Source organism: Notamacropus eugenii, chromosome 5, assembly GCF_028372415.1.
Source record: "Notamacropus eugenii isolate mMacEug1 chromosome 5, mMacEug1.pri_v2, whole genome shotgun sequence".
NCBI classification, from domain to species: Eukaryota; Metazoa; Chordata; class Mammalia; order Diprotodontia; family Macropodidae; genus Notamacropus; species Notamacropus eugenii.
In genome coordinates this window covers 285,551,427-285,559,684 of record NC_092876.1, presented here as the reverse complement: position 1 = coordinate 285,559,684, position 8,258 = coordinate 285,551,427, and positions in this window count along the sequence as shown.

Below are 8,258 nucleotides of genomic sequence, written 5' to 3'. Positions count from 1 at the left end.
CTCTTGTTTTGCTCTCCGAGGGGGAAAAAAGTTGTATTACTAGAAAATCTAATATACCACCCAAGGAATAAAAGGAGTTCATGCTCATAACTCTACTCAGAACCCTGACGTCCAGTGTTAGTCTGACTGCTTCAAAAGTGAAACTCAGCATCTGTGATTTTCTATTTGTTTTCTTTACTGCCACTTCATGCTGGGCTGAATGACTTAAGACCCTCTCACAGTAAATCTGAGACCTCTTTCCAGGCCAGTATGGCAGCACCTATCCACTTAAAAAACCATTTCTCTTTTTATTGGTGTCTGCTTTGCTCATTATTCTACCTTTATCTGCATCCTGCTGCATTTCATTCCAGTCTTTGATCAGTCTGTTCTTTAACCTCTCTCCAGCTCGAAAAGGTTTTATTCATAGACTTCCCCCACCTTTCCTAACCTCTCTTGGAGTCAGTCATTATTCCAAAGGGTCACACTTCTATGAATTTTAGTATGCTAACTTCAGTGGCGAACTCTTTGAATAAACATTGCTAAAAGGGAATTGTTCAAAGGAGACGTGGTCTAAACAGGACTGGGGCCATAAGCAAAATTGTGCAGTCTGTATCCAGTGGCCTTTCAGTGATCTTCCTTGTCTTCTTCATGTCCCCTCCCTCTGTTCCTTCTCTACAAACTGCCTGGGTGACTCCTGCAGCCCAGAGCTCTCTTCTTCACTCACTGATTAGTGCCTATGCTCTTAACCTTTGTTATGACTTTTTATGACTTATGTGGCCTGGGTTCCTCTGCCTCAGGATCCCTCATTCAGTTAGCTGTCATGTTGAAAACTGGACACTCGTGCATGCTAAAGGATTAAATCTGATGAGGACTTAATGTTTTTTCTCCTGGGAGAAACATTTGTATTTTAATGGAAGACTTCTGAAGACCTAATGTCTTGATTTAAAAAAGAATAAGACCAGTTTTAGTATTTCAAGCCTCCCAAAGAGATCATTAGCAACTCACAGGTATGAGGAAGAAGTCATAACTTCAGGTTTCTTGATTTTGAACCTTTTTTCTGAGGCAGAGTCAGAGAACAGTCCCTTTCTGCACCCTTAGGGTAGTGGTCTGTTCCTAAGGATAAAGGGCTAAGAATGGTGATGAAGAGGTACTGTGGGAAAGAAAATAATGCTACTTTACAACCATCCTCTAACTTGCTTTTCCAGACTTATTTCATGTGTTTTGCTACCCAAACTGGACTACTCTCTAATAGTCCATAGTAGATAGCTGTTACTGGAACTCAACATAATATCTCCCATTGTCATTGAATTGCCCAATCCATTCCCAATTTTTGATGTGCATTCTCCTGATCTATGCCTTTCAGAATGTTTGTTTGCAAGGCAAGGCTCACTACTTCCATGATCTCACCACTTCAGTCATCTGACCCCCTAGTTTTATTGTTTGCTCACTCTTCAAATTACCTTATATTTACTTATTAAAGGATAAAAATATTTTTCTCTTTATATCTCCAATATTTATAGCACATAGTAGATGTTTAATAAATGCTTGCCCATTGGTTGATTGATAACAGTATATCTTCAGTAGAAACTAAGCTTACTAAAAGCAGAAACTCATTTTTTTGTCCTGTGTCCTTAGCACCTAGGACAGTGCCTTGCAGAGAGTAGGCACTTAATAAATGTGTGTTAGATTGAGTTGTCCACAGTGTGCCATTACCTTTCCATGCTTATATAATGGTAACCCTATGACTAAGTGATAGAATTAAACAACTTAAGTCAACAGGAATAGAAAGCCTGAAGTGCAGGGTTAGATGTAGTGCTAAGACTGCTAAAGACCTATTAACTGCTTATTAGGTCTTAATAATGATTATGTAACTACAAGGGAAGATGATGTCATGATTGAGTATTGGGAAGAAGATGGAGTATATGGTGACTGAGGAAAGGACACACTCAACCTAGTGATTTACTTAATGAGAGTAAGGTACTGGAGTCAATCCCTAGAATTAAGAGGACCTGTGTTCAAATCCAGCCTCAGACACTTAACACTTATTAGCCATGTGACCTTGGGTAAGTCACTTAACCCTAACTTTCCTTACCCCCTCCAAATAAAAAAAAATCAGGTGTCTTCACTAAGTCCATTATCTGGTAAGCTACTAGGAGATAGAGGGTTAATCAGTCCAAGTCAGGAATGAAGCAGGTCAAAGCTATTATGCTGCTCACTAGAAGGACTGGTCTCATGAGTACTTGAAACATTGTGGATGAAAAAGGAAGACATTTTCAAATAATTACCTGCCTGGGCTCTGGGTCATGTCTAAGTTTTAGGGAGTCACTGGTAAATGCCACTTTTGCTTATTTGGTGTCATGGATAAGTGGGTACCATGGGATAAAGTGAATAGGGTAAGGAAAATACAGAAAGCTTATCTTTTTTTTTTTCTAAAAGAAAAGTAACAAACACATTTTATTGCCAAATTGTAACTATCTAAGTAGTTCTTAGATCATGCAAATGTTATTTGGAACATAAATGCTTAGCGTTAGAGATATAAGGGTAGACATGATAAATCATCTTATCCAAAAACTTCATTTCACTAGGTATGGAAAGAAATTACTTACACAGATTAAAACAAATGTGAGCTGCCCAACTCTTTAGAGTCTACTAGTCTTATGTATGACTTAGGAATATAGTATTAGAGATGGAGAAGCAACTAAATGGTACAATGTATAGAGTACTAGGTCTGGAGTCAAGAAGGCTCCATCATCCTGAGTTCAAATCCTACCTCAGATACTTATAAGTTGTGTGACCCTAGGAAAGTCATTAAACTCTGTTTGCCTCAGTTTTTTTGTTTGCAAAATGAGTTGGAGAAAGAAATGACAAACCACTCCAGTATCTTTGCCAAGAAAACCCCAAATGAGATCACAAACAATTGGACATGACCAAAAACAAGTGAACAACTACAACAAATTAGAGATGGAAGAGACTTCAGAGATCATTTAGTTTTATACTTTCTTTTACAGATGAGGAAACTGAGACAAAGAGAGACTAAAGTGACTAACATACAGATATATAGTGATAGAACTGAGAATCAATGTCCAGTTAATTGGCATCAAATCCACAGTCCTTTCTACTGCACCCACACTGTCTCATATTCCTTTGCTCTTCAGAAGCACATCTACCTGGTGCTTTTGCACTCAATTACCCTAAGCTGGTAGCTCTACCTTTTTCTTGCATAATTAAGTGCTACTAGCTTCTTTCAGTGATGATAATGTAACAGCTACCCACATATAACAAATGTGTTATATCTCTACTGAAGTTAAACTTCATGATTATAATCACACAACATTGAGATTCCTTTTTGTTCTTCTCATTCTTTCTATTTACATTATTTGAGTCATTGTCTATGTTTTATCTTGGATTTTATTATTTCACTCTGCATCTAAGTTTCATCTAAGTTTTTATCTAAGTTTCCCATCCTTTCTGAATTTTTCATACTATGATTCCTTCAGTATATTAATAATTCCATTACATTCATATGCTGTGATTATGTAGTGATTTCCTACTTGAATATAGACTTTGTTTCCAGGTTTCTTTGTTTGGTTTTTGTTACTTCAAAAAATACTTCTGTGAATCTTTCGATAAATATGGTACCCTTACCCTCCACCCCATCTTTAGCTTTCTCAAAGTAGTACCTAGCAGTGAGTTTCCTCAGCAGTAGAAGCTAGCAGTAGCATCTAGATATTTTTAATCACTTTTTTAGAAAAATTGCAAATTCCCTTCCAAAATGGTGGCAGCAATTCACAGTTCTACCAAAAGTATCCTAGCTCACCATTATCTTTTCACAGCCTTTCAAATATTCCCTATGTTCATCCTTTGTCATCTTTTCCAATTTACTGAACATGAAGGAAAACTTCTGAGTTATTTTAATTTTCATCTTAGTGGTTGGGATAAATTTTCATGTGGTTTTTAGTAGTATTCAAATTTTTTGAGAACCATTTTTTTTCATATTCACAACACATATCTATTGGGAGAATGGCCCTTGATCTTTATGTATGCCAATTCCCAATATGTATTGGATATCAAACTTCTAACACAATAAGGGGAACATGTTTATTAACTCTTTCTACTTTTTTATAGGATCATAAATTTAGATCTAGAGGGATGTTCCGTGCCATCTCCATTCAGTCTTATTTTCTTAGTGTGCAGATAAGACATTTGCATCTGGATAGGTTGTGACTTGCTGCAAGTTCAAAAGATAGTAAAGAACAGAGCTGAGATTTATTTTAATCCAGCTTGTCTGAATCTACATCCAACATATTGTCCATTAAACTACAGCACTAATCACCTACCTGTCTTGTTTAGTCTAACCTAAGCCAGTGGCAGGACATGTGATATAGAATAGCTGGAATTGTCTAAAGTGGCTGATAATATAGCCAACAACAGAGAGGCTAAAAGAGTCAGAGGCTAAGAGTGGAACTTTAGTAAAAGATCAACAACATGTAATCAGAATAAAGTATAAAAAAGGACCAAAGGCAAAGGGTCAGTCTATAACAAAGCAGTTGTTAGCAATGTGGCAAATAGAATTAGAAGATGAATGTAAAAACAGAATCAAGCACCACAACAAAAGTTAACCATGAATATATATATACATATATACATATACATATATACATATGAATATATATACATATACATATATACATATGAATATATACGCATATAAACAGTTTGTTGAAACTGATTGCAAGTTGTGGACTCCCTAAGGGTCCATTGTTATGGCAAGCACTAGTTCACTTGTACATTCTCCTGAATGGAAAGTGGTCATTTTAAGACCAACAGCAGATAGCTAAGGCACCTTAACTGTCAAGTTAGCTAGGGCTGACAACAACTTTTTCAATCCCATGTATATTTAATATCATAATATCTATAAATGTTTTCAATAAAAAATATTCAATTCTTTTTCTTTACTTGTAATTCAAGCCTCAGATTTCTTGGGCACCTAAATGTTGGGAACATAGACATGGTTCCATCTTCTAGATGGGGAGAAAATTAGAAATCATGGAAGAAGGGAGCTACATAGAAGCCATTTTCTTCCATAATAACAATAATTAACATTTATATAGCACTTTTAAGATTTGCAAGCTATGCATATATATATATATAATCTCATTTTGGTCTGTATAACAACACTGTGAGGTTAATGCTGTTATGATTATATACATTTTACAGATAAGGAAATCGAAGCTGAGGAACTAAGTGACTTGCCTCAGTCAACCACCTAGTTAGAGGCAAGTAAGGGGCTTGGTGCATAGATCCCCATAGTGGAAGTTAAGAAGATCTGAGTTCAAGTTCAGCCTCAGATATTTACAACTCCAAATATGTTTATTACAAAAAGTAATATTAGATACAACCATAATAGATTCTCCTTTCATTTATTAAAAATTTCTCCTGTAAGATTCACAATTTCTGTGTTGGGGAGGTTTGAATTGTTGCTTTTTTGTTGCTGTTGTTTTTAGTTGCATGCCCAGTTCATTAATCCATGATTTCTCTTTTTTTTGATGAAAATGTTTAGAGATATAGATTTTCCACTAAGGATTGCCTTTGTTATATCTCCCAAATTTTGGTTTGTTGTCTCAGTGTTATCTTCAGTGAAATGATTGATTATTACTATGATTTGTTTTTGGACCTCCCCATTCTTTAGGATTATGTTATTCAGTCTCCCATTAATTTTAACTTTTTCTTCCATGTCCCTTTAATGAATAAAATCTCTATTGCATTATGGTCTGTAAAATATATTTTTATTGCTTTTCTAGATATGTTTATGAGGTTTTTATGCTCTGATAGTTGATTTTTGTAAAGGTAGCATACACAGATGAGAAATATATGTATAATTCTTCAATATTCTCCAGACACCTATCACATCTGATTTTTCCAAAATTCTGTGCAGGTCTTTAACTTCTTTCTTGTTTGTTTTTGTTAGATATAAATAGTCTCAGAGGTTCCCCTCTATTATCATTTTACTATCTATTTTTCCCTGCAGCTCATTTTATTTTTCCTTTATATTTTAAATTCTATGACTTTAGGTGCATATATACTTTTTGATATAAACTCATTGTCTAAGTACCTTTCAATAAAATGTAGTTTCCTTCTTTATCTCTTTCTTAATAGAGACTGACTTAATGGATACCCAGAGTTGCTGCTTTTTAATTTGTAACACAAAGGATACCAGTTCCAAGACAAATAGTGATGCTTAATAGTGCCTTAATGGTACACTGGCATGAGTGCAGGAGTTGGGAGTATGAGGACCTGGGTTCAAGTGGCAGATGTGCCTATGATGCCTACATGACCTTGAATAAACCACTTAAACTGTCCATACTGGACTAGATGGCCTCTAAGTTCTCTTTTAAGTTTATATAACTTTATTTATATTTTATATTAACTCCTTGTTAAAAATCTATAGACCTATGAAATGTTCTATAGTTCACCATTTCAACTGTTATAAAATTCAGCTGCTCATCCAAAGATTTTTTTTTAAGTCCATCTTAATTAATCTAATCAGGACAGTAGGGATATAGAAGCAAACATAGGATATATTCAATTAAAGATACTGAAGTTAGACATATTAAATTAATCATCTGAAAGAAACTATTAAAAGGTAAATTATCTGGATTGTTCCAAAATTTTCTCTCTTTTTTTGAAGCTAGATTCTGACATTGGCTTGATATAGCCTGTCAACATCCAGAGCTGAGTTGCCATTAAGATAATATAAATCTCACTCACAAGATGATCACCAATAATATTGTGCTTTTGCTATACCAAAGATATAATCTCGGAGAAGTAGATAGTACTAAGAGGAGATTCAGAGAAGTGAAGAAGGATGATGACAGTTCTTTAGGCAGCCAGTAATGCACCCAATGTACCTGTCATATCATGTATCTCCTCTTTTACAGAAATCAGAGTAGGTGTGGGCTAGGATGGTTAGTGACATGGGATATGAGCATACTTATTAGAAAGAAAAATATCTATGGAGGTAGAGATAATACGCATAGTACTTCCTCCCTCCTCCATTTCTTTCTCTCTCTCTGTCTCTCTCTCTCTCTCTTCCTCTTCTTCATTACCTCCCTCTCTTTCCCCATTTCCCTCTCCCCTGTGCTCTGTTCATGTATTTTTTCCTTTTTTTTTCTCTTTTTAAGAGGTGTTCCCATTTGTCTGGATGGTTTGCTCCATTTATAATGACAATTCTGTTTATTTAGTCTTTACTCTTATTGATGTTTTGGAAAACGGTGAAGTAGCAGTCTCGCACTGTGGTCTGCCTCTAGAAATGTGACATCTGCCTCAGTCTTTATATTTACTTTAGGTCAGAGCACTTGTATTTCTTTGTAATCAGTCTTTTAGACTTTTCCTAAGCTTTCCATAGCTGAGTAAATATTTCCTGCTTTTGCTCTTGGAGTCCATCACATTGCTTGCAGATTTTTTTTACTACTACATTCCTTTCTCTTACTCAGCTCCATTTCATTTTGTAGTTTTTACGCATTACTGTCTCTTTTAAATTACTGTCTGAATGATTGCTATATTCTTGGAATCATATAACATTTTGTTTAGAAGGGTCCTTAAATGAAGTAGTTTAACACCCCCTCACTTCATAGTTGAGAAGATTTTGGACTACCTGGAGATTTTAAGTGATTTGCAAAAGATTATACAGCTTGTGGATAGCAGAGTCAGGCCTAGAACACCCAGGTTCTTGACCAATGGGCCCTTTCCAATAAATTAGAGTATCTCACTTAAGATGCTTTATCTGATCTTGATATTTATTTTTGTTATTCAGTTTCCATCCTGTCTGATTCTTCTTGACCCATTTGGGGTTTCTTGGTAAAGATACTAGAGTATCTTTTTTCATAGCTTTTCCATTTCCTTTTTTCAACTAATTTCACAGATGAGGAACTGAGGTAAACAGTGACTTGCCTAGGGTCACACAGCTAGTATATGCCTAAGGCCTGATTAGAACTCAAGTATATGAATCTTCTGTCTTCAGGCCTGACACTCTATCCACTGTATCACCTAGCTTCTCATAATAATATTCTCTTTCTGTTAAAATACCTAATGATAGTCATGAGAAGATTTATTTTGTTTTTTCATTATATACTGTATCTGATAGGCAGGTTTTGTTTTTGTTTTTTGCTAGTTTGCTTGATTTATACGGTTTTCTGTCAGATGCAAAATTCATTAGTCAGTGTTCCAAATATTCTTAAATACCCATTATATACATTTCACTGTGCAAAGTTGGTACTGGA